Source organism: Sorex fumeus, unplaced genomic scaffold, assembly GCF_029834395.1.
Source record: "Sorex fumeus unplaced genomic scaffold, SorFum_2.1 ptg000061l, whole genome shotgun sequence".
Taxonomy (NCBI): Eukaryota; Metazoa; Chordata; class Mammalia; order Eulipotyphla; family Soricidae; genus Sorex; species Sorex fumeus.
Genome location: NW_026606118.1, coordinates 59379305 through 59390685, shown reverse-complemented (window position 1 = coordinate 59390685; position 11381 = coordinate 59379305).

Below are 11381 nucleotides of genomic sequence, written 5' to 3'. Positions count from 1 at the left end.
TGGGCCCGCTTGAGCAACCACCAAGTGACACACAGTTACAAAGTCACTGTCACTGTCACTGTCCTCCCGTTGTTCATCGATTTGAGACTTGTTGTTACTGTGTTTGGCATATCAAAGATGTCACGGGGAGCTTGCCAGGCTTTGCCGTGCGGGCGAGATACTCTCTGTAGCTTTTCAGACTCTCCAAGGGGCGGAGGAATTGAACCCGGGTCGGTCGGGTCAGCTGTGTGCAAGGCAAACGCCCTACCGCTGTGCTATCTCTCCAGACCCGCATACCATATATATGATACAACCACCAAGAGATACACAGTTACAAAGTTGTTCATGGTCAGGTTTTAGTCTTACAATGTTCCAATGCCCTTCACCAGTACATTTCCCACTACCAATGTCCCCAGTTTCTCTCCTGCTCTGTAAAGTTATCTTAGAAAGAAGGTTGTAAAGAGCCCAAGCACTGCAGAAACTGAAAAATGAGAAAAGAGAGCAACCCCAAGGATGAAGGGGCCAGAGAGATAGTTCGCAGGTGTGACGCTTACCTGGCATGCGGCTGATGCGGGTTCGTTCCCCGGCATCCCATATGGTCCCCTGAGCATAGCCAGGAGAGACTCCTGAGTGCAGAGCTAGGAGTAACCCCTGAGCACCACCAGGTGTGGCCCCCAAACAAAAAACCAAAACCAAATAAAAAGATGGAGGGAGCAGCAGTGCCCAGTCAGAGGTGATGGTCCACGACGCAGAGAAGGATGTCAGGCCTCACAAAGACACGTCAGGTCTAGCAAGGATGAACAGGGCCGGGCCTGGGGCTCCCAGTGTGACCAGCCAGAGCACACGCACGAGGCCTCCTGGTCCCCAACACCGCCAGTGGCGACAGCCAACCACAGGGCCAGGAATGACCCCTGGGCACTATTGGGGTGTTTCCTGCTCTCCTCCCCCACCAAAAAAAAAATAAAAGATGAAGATGAACCTGTTCTTTTTTTTTTTTTCTTTTGCTTTTTGAGTCACACCTGGCGATGCACAGGGGTTACTCCTGGCTCATGCACTCAGGAGTTACTCCTGACGGTGCTCAGGGGACCCTATGGGATAGCTGGGAATCGAACCCGGGTCGGCCGCGTGCAAGGCAAACGCCCTACCCGCTGTGCTATCTCTCCAGCCCCCAACCTGTTCTTTTGAAAGAGTTACAGATTTATTATTTATTTAATTGTATGATTTAACACGTTTCTGCAGAGACGTGTTGCCGACCGTCCTGCTCCCAACTTCACGCCCACCCCATGGGAGAAGCAGCAGCCGGGCCGCAGCTGAGCGCCTGTGACCCAGGACGCAGGGGGCAGGTCCTGCAGCTCCCCCAGCGCCCCAGAGGCCCGAGGGCTTAGATTCCTTCCGCGGCGTCCTGACGTGAAGCGGGGCTCGGGGTGGCCCCCTCTGACGAGGCAGGACAACTGCACACTCAGTTGTCAGGCCACCCGGGGGCCCCTGTCCCTGCCGCTGTCCACACGGCCAGCTCCGTTGCCTGCCGAGTGGACTGTCCCAGAAATGGAACCTGCACAAACCAGAGTGTGCAGGGGAGCGGGGGGGGGAGGGGTGCAGAGCCTTGGCACGACCTACCCCCACCCCAAGCAGCACAGGCTCCTCTGGGGGCCACAGCACAGCTCATGCAAAGGTCAGGAGGTATGGGAGTGACTCGCGGCTGGCACCAGGAAGATGGGTGGGGGCACAGTGAGCAGGGGGCCAGCAGGTCAGGCAGGCCACCAGGAGGCTGGTTTGCAGGAGTTGGGCCTGGTCTCTTTGGGTGTGTGTGGGGGGGGGTGGTGCGGGGCGGGGAGCTGAGGACTGAGGATTGGAAGGGGTGGGGAGGTGGGCTGTGTGCTAGGCCAGAGTGTATCAAAGGCCAGATAAGGAGCAGAAGCCCCACCTGTTCCCCAAGGCCCAAGCAAACAGCGATAAGGAGAGCCCCAGGCCCGGCCACAGGTGCAGGATCACCCCGCCGACGCCGCAGGGTTTGCTTCCTGGAAAATGTGCAGTGAATCTCCCCAGTTCCCCCAGGTTCAGGCAGGCAGAGGGGACAGCCACCTCGCACCCTCCAGCCGTGGAGAAAGGCAGCCAGCCCCTCCAAAACTTCCTTCCCTCTTGCTTTCTTAGCTGAACCCCCATTTTTTTGTATTGTGGGGGTTACTTTCTGCCAGGTCTGGGGAACTGCCCCTGGATTCCGGAAGCAGAGATTCTGGGAGACTGCGGGGGGAGGGGGCGGGGGGGGGGGCGGGGGCCTTCCCTGTTTCTCTGCAGGAGCAGGGCCCCCAGGTCGTCTCCAGGTTCTCCGGGATGACCCCCAGACCCGCATCACAGGGGCCTCACCTCCCAAGTAGGGGGACGGGGCTTCGTGTCCAGGCCCGAGACGCCTCACAGATGGTAGGGTCTCTCCAAGGCCTGGATGGACCCCCGAACATAAGGGGCTTCCTCTTAAAGCCTCTGGCTCTGGGATCTTTCTGTGGCTCCAGCTCAAATCTGTACCCGTCCCCACCCCTCCCACACCCCTCCCAACCCCCTCCCCCACACAAGCTTCCCTCCCTCGAAGGGCAGACAGTGCCAAGCCTCAGTGTCTCCCCCATGTTCCTCCTCCTCTTAAGTTCTTTTTTTTTTTTTTTTTTTTTTTTGCGTCACACCCGGCAATGCTCAGGGTTTACTCCTGGCTCTGCACTCAGGAATTACTCCTGGCGGTGCTCGGGGGATCCTATGGGATGCTGGGAATCGAACTCGGGTCGGCCGCGTGCAAGGCAAACGCCCTGTCCGCTGTGCTATTGCTCCGGGACCCCTCCCCCCAATTTCTTACTCCTCTGTCACTGTGCTGATGGGTGAACCTCCAGAACAAAGCCCCCGCAATCTCTCTACTTCCCCCCATCTCCACGACATCTGTGGGCTTCAAGCCACCATCTTCCCCCAGAAGCCTCCAAACAGGTCTCCCCACCTGCACGGTGCCCTTGCATGCGATTCCCTGCCAGAACCATCGGATCAGAACTCAAGTCAGCCCCTCCAGCGCCCGGTGCCCTCATTCCCGGCAAGGCCTAGCACGGGTTCCCAAGTTCCTGTCCCCTTTGCTGACCTCTGAGTCCTGTCCCCACCCCTCAGCTGCTCACTCAGCTTCCTGCACCCCTCAAACCTCGGATGCAATGTCACCTCCTGAGGTGGGGCCTCCCTCACCTACCCCATCCCTTCCCCTCCTGTTTTTTTTTTTTTTTTTTTTTTTACTTTTTGGGTCATACCCAGCGATGCTCAGGGGTTCCTCCTGGCTCTGCACTCAAGAATTACGCCTGGCGGTGCTTGGGGGACCATATGGGTTGCCAGGGATTGAACTCGGGTTGGCTGCTTGCAAGGCAAACACCCTATCCGCTGTGCTATCACTCTGGCCCCTGTTTTTGTTTTTCATCTTGTTCCTTGACTCAGTCTGTTGCTCTCACCTTGGGGGGCAGAAGTTCCTGTCAAGACTTTTGGCTGCTCTGTCCTGCTCTGTCCTGAGTGCAGAGCCAGGAGGAACCCCTGTGCATCACCGGGTGTGACTCAAAAAGAAAAAAAAAAAACAAAAACAACAACAACAAAAACCTTCTGAAGCCAGCTCAGAGGCCAGCACCGTGCAAGTCCTCAGTCAGTACTCCTCACCCTCCGGGTCCGAGTGCAGGTGCACACAATGCCCCCAGTGCTCTGGGCCCACTCATGGCAAATGAAATGCCAGGGATCGAACTCAGGTCGGCTGCACGCAAGGCGAGTGCCTCGACCTCTATCCTATCTCTCAGCCCCACAGCCCCACACTAGCTCTTCCCCATCTCACCCGCCTCGACTCCCCCCACCCTTATGCCCCACGGGCTGGGTGCAGCCTGGGCCACGCACCCACCCACACCATGGACACTTTATGCTCACCTCTTTATTTCATACCTGGAGACTTTTAGAAAGACACTCCCTTCTCGAGGACGCGGGCAGGGGGTTGCCTCAGAGGGCGGGAGTGCATGCCTGCATGAGGGAGACCGGTCAGCACTGCCGGGAAACAGGTTCAGCCAGGTCGAGAGATCTCCCCAAGGTCAGAGGGCTGAGCACATGTTCCCGAATTCTGTCTGTGTCAGGGACAGAATGACAGAACATCAGGGAAGGCGCTTGTCTTGCCTAGGAAGGACCCAGATTCAATCCCCAGTGTCCCCTAAGTCCAGGAGTAACCCCTGAGCATTGCCAAGCGTGGCTCAAAATAGGCCCTCCCGTTGATCGTCGATTTGCTCGAGCGGGCCCAGTAACGTCTCCATTGGAGACTTTGTTGTTACTGTGTCTGGCATATCGAATACGTCACGGGGAGCTTGCCAGGCTCTGCCGTGCAGGTGAGACACTCTCGGTAGCTTGCCGGGCTCTTTAAGAGGGACGGAGGAATTGAACCCAGGTCTACCAGGTTGACCACGTGCAAGGCAAACGCCCTACCCGCTGTACTATCACTCCAGGCCTACAATTTGAGTCCTTTTTACGTCCCTCGAACATCCCCCTACACACACACACACACACACACACACACACACACAGCACTGTAGCACTGTCCTCCCGTTGTTCATCAGTTTGCTCGAGCGGGCCCAGTAACGTCTCCATTGGAGACTTTGTTGTTACTGTGTCTGGCATATCGAATACTCTCGGTAGCTTGCCGGGCTCTCCGAGAGGGGCGGAGGAATCGAACTCGGGTCGGCCATGTTGGCCACTTGTAAGGCGAACGCCCTACCCGCTGTGCTATCGCTCCAGGGCTCAAAATAAAGAAAAAAAATTATGGAAGGGCCGGAGGAATGATACTACAGCGGGTAGGGCGTTTGCCTTGCATGCGGCCAACCCGGGTTCGATTCTCAGCATCCCATATGGTCCCCTGAGCACCGCCAGGAGTAATTCCTGAGTGCAGAGCCAGGACCTAAACCCTGAGCATTGCCAGGTGTGACTCAAAAAGAAAAAAAAAATTGTTTATTTGTTTTTGTCTGGGAGCGATAGCACAGCGGGTAGGGCGTCTGCCTTGGATGCAGCCAACATGCCGACCCGAGTTCGATTCCTCCGCCCCTCTCGGAGAGCCCGGCAAGCTACCGAGAGTATTCGATATGTCAGACACAGTAACAACAAAGTCTCCAATGGAGACGTTACTGGGCCCGCTTGAGCAAATCGATGATCAACGGGAGGGCCTTTACTTTACTTTACTTTACTTTTTGTCTGGGGGCCACATCTGGCAATGTTCAGGGATCATTTCTGGCTCTGCACTCAGAAATTACTCCTGATGGGATTTGGGGACCATAAAGGAATGCCGGGGATCAAACCTGGGTCATATGCAAGGCAAACACCCTACTCTCTGTATTATCACTCTGGTCCCAAAACTTTCTTTCCTTTTTTTTTTTTTTTTTTTTTGTGTGTGTGTGTGTGTGTGTGTGTATGTGTGAAATAGCACAGCGGGTAGGGCATTTGCCTTGCAAGCAGCTGACATGGCCAACCCAAGTTTGATTCCTCCGCCTCTCTCGGAGAGCCCAGCAGGCTACTGAGAGTATCTCACCCACATGGCAAAGCCTGGCAAGCTCCCCGTGACGTATTCGATATGCCAGACACAGTAACAACAAGTCTCTCATAATGAAGACGTTACTGGTCCCGCTCGAGCAAATCGATGAACAACGGGAGGACAGTGACAGTGTGTGTGTGTGTGTTGGCCCACATTTGGCTGCTCAGAAGTTACTCCTGACGGTGCTCAGGGGACCATGTGGCGTACCGGGGATTGAACCTGGGTTGGCCACAAAAACTCCTTAACCATTGTACTATCTCTCTGGCCCCAAACAAAACAATTCTGTCTGGTGCCACCTGGACTGAAAACTCTGGGAGTGAGGGCCGCGGTGCTGGCGTGGGCCTGGGGAAGATACCCAACCTGCTTGGAGGGCATTGCAGCCCCCCCAAACCCCGCTCCAGCAGCATGCCCACAGGGTCCTGAGACCCCCGATCCAGAGCAAGGACACTCAAAATGCCAAGAGACCAGCCCTCCCCATAGGGTCGCCAAGAACAGAAACTCCCATGGTCAGAAAAAAAAGAGAAGATATTAGGGGGGCCGGACTGACAGTCCAGCTGGGAAGGCGTCTGTCTTACACGCACCTTCTCTCAGATTGATCCCCCGCACCCCATGTGGTCCCCGGAGTAAGGCCTGGCTCTCACCACCCCCTGCCCCCCAAGAACAGGGACTGGGTGGGAGAGAGAGTTGTCCCGAGTTGTCGTGCCTAAGTTGTCTTTAGTTGTCTTGTGGCTAGAGCAAACACAACCCTGGTTTGATCCCTGGCATGGCATATGGGTGAGCATGGCCAAAGGTTACTCCTGAGCACAGAGCGGGGAGTGGCTTCTGAGCACTGCTGAGTAGACAGCCCATTTCCCTCCTCCCCCAAATTTTGTTTTAAAAAAGAAAGAAGGGGCTGGAGCGATAGCACAGCAGGTGGGGCGTTTTCCTTGCACGCGGCCGACCCGGGTTCGATTCCCAGCATCCCATATGGTCCCCTGAGCACCGCCAGGAGTAACTCCTGAGTGCAGAGCCAGGAGTGGCCCCTGTGCATCTCCAGGTGTGACCCAAAAAGCCAAAAATAAATAAATAAATAAAAAAGAAAGAAGAGGCTCTTTTATTTATTTTGAGTATGGGGCCATACCTGGCTGTGCTCCGGGCCCCCACATGCTCGCCCTGTTGTGCTCTCCAGCCCCTCCATAGAGTCTACGCCCCTACATGAGGCCCAAACACAAATTTTTGTTGTTGTTGTTGTTGTTTTTGCTTTTTGGGTCACACCCAGCGATGCACAGGGGTCACTCCTGGCTCTATGCACTCAGGAATTACTCTTGGCGGTCCTCGGGGGACCATATGGGATGCTGGGAATCGAACCTGGGTCGGCTGCGTGTAAGAACAAACGCCCTACCCGCTGTGCTATCGCTCCCGCCCCCCAAACACAACTTACCTTCCTTTTTTCTTTATGGGGCGTGGCATGCCCAGCAGCACCGAGGGGTCACTCCTGGCAGGGCAACGGGGCACGATGTGGGACGCCAGGAATTGAACTTAGGTCAGCCGCGTGCAAGGCAAACACCGTACCCGCAGAACTATCTCTCTATCCCCCCAAATGCAACATTTTGGAGGGACCACACCAGACAATGCTCAGGGGTTACTGCTGGCTCTACCATCAGGAATCACTCCTAGCAGTGCTCAGCGGGCCCTTCGGGATGCTGGGGATGGATCCTGTGTTGGTCCCATGCAAGGCAAGTATCCTGCTGATAGCGCTATGGGTCCCCACCTGTCCCAAACACGACTTCTTCATTCAGTGCTCTGCCTCCCTCTTCCGGCCATCAATGCTGCAGTGCCCAGCGTTGCACACACACCGGCTGTGTTCCCTCCAGAGACCCCCCTCCCCACACCCCAAAAGCCCTTGCAGTTCCTGCCAGGGAGGCTGTGGTGCTTACTCACACCTGAGAAATCCCAGCGGGGGCAGACAGCCCAGCTACCAGGACTGCGCTCAGTGCGTGTGGGTTGGAACTGTGACCAGACGCAGGGAAGGTGGTCTGAGCCACAGGGTCACTCCCTTGGGTCTCTCCACTCTTCCTGACATCCTCCGCCCCGAGGGAACCTGGGCCAGGCAGAAAAGGGATGGGTGGATGGAAGGGCGGGAGAAACCTCTTGTAGCAGCACACCTTAGTGAGAGGGGAAGGCAGGGGCCAGATAGCACAGGTGCCCCGGGGTCCATCCCTGGCAGGAGTGATCCCTGAGCACTGAGCCAGGAGTAAGCCCTGAGCCACACCAGGGGTGGCCCCAAAACTAACTAAATAGAAGGGGGAGGAGAGTCAGCCGAGGAGACCCCACCCATCCCAGCACCCCTGCCTCAGGTCATGCACTGTCGTGCTAATGACTCCTGAAGAACGAGCAGGACAACGTCCACCAACGTCCACTAACCCCAGCTGGCCTCCCGGCCCTCTGTGCAGGGAGAAACCATGAGAGCCCGCGAGCTGGAGGCTTCCTACCAACCACAGGCAGGGAGAGAAGCTTCTGGAACAGCTAGGCCGAGGGCCCCAGATGATAAGACCCCCTGTCCCCATGCACAAACTTCCTCCAGCACCTCCTCTCTGCTCTCCTGCCCCCTGTGCCTCTGAATCCCCCCAGTCTTGGGGGAGTGAATGAGCAGATGCTGACTGGTGCTGCCCTGGGGTTCGCACGGAGAGCTTGGCGGTTTCAGGGTGCCCTGGGTTTGCACGGGGAGCATGGCCGTTGCAGGGGGGTTTGTACGGGGAGCCTGGCCGTTGCAGGGGGGTTCGCACGGGGAGCGTGGCTGTTGCAGGGGGTTTGTAGGGGAGCGTGGCGGTTAGTTTCAGGGGGTTCACATGGAGAATGTGGCGGTTTCTGGCTGGCTCGGAGCCCTGAACTGAGTGTGAGTGTGGGCTGCTCCCAAGGAGTCGCGTCTCCAGGAGCAGGAGTTGCTGGCGGGGGCATGTTGGGGCCCGTGGGGCACAGCCCTCCATGGCACAGGGGACCCCGGGCTCAGGAAGAACCATCACTGCCTTCTGAGCACTTCCTGAGCAGTGAGGGTGCTCCCCATTCCGGGAACATGTGCGCAGAGCCCCCCCCCCCCCGATATCTTGTGCAGGGGACTCAGGGCTGACCTAGGAGACACCCCCCCTCCGCCCTCCAGGCCTGGTGAGCTACACTCAGCTGCCTTGGTATCTCCCTGGTCTTTCTGGGGGCCTGGATGGTCTTCTCTATAGCCCCCCTGAGCATGGCAGCCCCGCCTGTCCGCTCAGGAGTGGGCAGCAGGGCTGTGAGGCAGGGATCAGGCCTCTGAGTGTACCCAGCTACAAAAAGGGCGGCCCTTGGTGGGTCGGGGCCTCAGGGAATGCAGTTCACCCCACAATTGTCCAGGGAGGTCCTGGCCAGGATGCAGGGACTGTGGAGAGGAAGTGCAGGAATGTGGCTCCCCGCTGAGGGCCATCCTGGCGGGAGCGCCCCTCCCCCCTCCCACACAGCTGAGGGCACCAAGCACAACGGGCCCAGGCTGGACTCTGCCCGAGCACGGGGCCCCAGATAAAACAGGCGTGTGTACGGTGTTTATCCGCCGCCGAGTGCTGTCATTAGCCAGGGTGGGCTTGGTGGGGCCCCTCCTGGTCTGACCTGAAATGTCACTCTGAGACAGGATGCTGGTCCCGTCCCTTCCTGAGGGCAGCCTGGGGGCCGGGGCGGGAGGCTGGCGAGTGGGAACTGAGCACTCAGCCAAGCGCTGACTCCAGTGATCTCACTGATGAAGCTTCGCCCCGGGCTGATGTCCTGATGTTGGGGGGCCCCTACACACACACACACACACACACACACACACACACACACACACACACTCTGGGCAGGGTGGCACACGCCCCTTCCCGCCAGGAAGGCAGACAGCACCCTCCCAGCCCCCCTGCTGCGCCAGAGGAAAATTCCTGCCGCAGAGCCCAGGGCCCAGGCGGCCAGCTGGGGAGGGGACGGGAAGGTTGGGGGCCTGGGCCGGGAGCCAGGTCACACGGAGACAATGACATCCGCCATGCTCTGGGGGGAGCCTGGGGTCTGCCTGGGCCTGGCCACCTGAGGCTAGTTAACGCGGGTCTGTCTGGGCAGGAGCGATCGCACAAGATGGACACAGTTGGGTTGTAGACTTTGCCAAAGACGCAGCATGCGTTTCCTCTCACTGGCCACTCCTCACAGCCAGCAACACCAGGCCCACAGGGAGGGGACCAAACCCGAAGGCAGGGACTAAGGCACTTGCCCTGCACACAGCCAACCTGGGGTCCATTCCTGGGACCCCTGGTGCCCCCAGTACCACCAGGAGTGACCTGTGAGCACGGAGCCAGGGATAAGAACTTGGCCCTTTTTTAGGGGGGTGGGGGGGGAGAATGCCAGGGGTCAAGCCCAGAGCCTCGCCCCTGTAAGGCAAATGCTCCCGTTCACTTCTTCAGATCCAGAGCACTTAAGTCAGACCGGGGGTCCTGGCATGATGGCAGCTGTACCGTCCCTGGACCCTGGCTCCCCTCCTATTTAGCAAGATGGCCAATCCTTTTTTTTTTTTTCTTTTTGGTTCACACTGGGCGATGCTCAGGGGTTACTCCTGGCTCATGCACTCAGGAATTACTCCTGGCGGTGCTCAGGGGACCATATGGAATGGGATGCTGGGAATCGAACCCCGGGTCGGCTGCGTGCAAGGCAAACACCTTACCTGCTGTGCTATGGCTCCAGCCCTCCCCTGTGACTTTCCTTGACAGAGCCTGGACGCTGGTCGATTCCACCCGTGCCCGGGAGAGGGCGCTCCTGGCATTGCAGGCTGGCCTGGGCTGTGGCGGCCTGGCCGGGAGAGTCGGTGACCAAAGACGAGTTAAGAGTCTTGGACCCAGGACTTGCTAGCCTTTAGTATAGCAGGTAAGGTGCTTGCCTAGCACGCGGTCAGCCCGGGAGTGACACCTGGCACCCCGAGTGCAGAGCCAAAGATAAACCCCAGAACAGCAGGTTGTGGCCAAAAGTACAAACACCAAGCCCTCTCCCCCAACCCACCCCACCCCACCCCCACAAAATAAATTAATAAATAAATAAAAGAGAGATTCTCAAAGAGGGTGATTCTCCTTGGCGGCAGAAGCACCCTGCACTGCAGCTGGTGGGCACTTTCTTTTCTATTCTATAAAAAAAGGTAGATTTCCAGGGAATTTTTTTTTTCCTTCTGAAAGGGGGCGGTAGGTAGACCCTGTAAATCTGGGAGCCTCAATTCTAGATAAGCCCGCTGCCGCGGTGGATTTGGTGTTTGGAGAGTGCAGGGGAGTGAATGTAGGGGCGAGGCAAGGGTCTAAGTGGAGTCATATCCCTGGAACCTGGGTGCGCAGGGGAGAGGATGCGCCAGAGAGATAGCCCAGTGGGTAGAGCACACCCTCTGCCTGGTTCCATCCCGGGCATCCCATATGGTCCCCTGGCCCCCTCCAGGAATGGCCCTTGAGTGCAGAGCCAGGAGTGAGCCCTGGACACTGCTGGGAGTTGGCCCCAAATAAAGAAACAAAAAGAACAAGGCAAAAAAAAAAAAAAATTTTTTTTAAAGGGGGAGGCGGAAGAAGATGGGGCGCTGCCCGGGAAGACAGCACAGCACCGGGCCGCGGTTCCAGCAGACTGCCCGGACAGGGGCTGTAGTGTTAGGGTGGGGGGGGGCAGCGCCCCAAGAGCCCATTCCTGGGGAGCAGTTCTCTGGGAAAGAACAGAGTCCCCGCACCGTGGCTGTGCCTCTGGGCCTTCAGCCCTGCGTCCAGGGCCAGCCTTGGGGCCGAGTGCAGCCTCGCCGGTGGGAGCCCCGGGTTCCAACCCCTCCACCCAAGGGTTCCCTGAGTGCCGCCAGGAG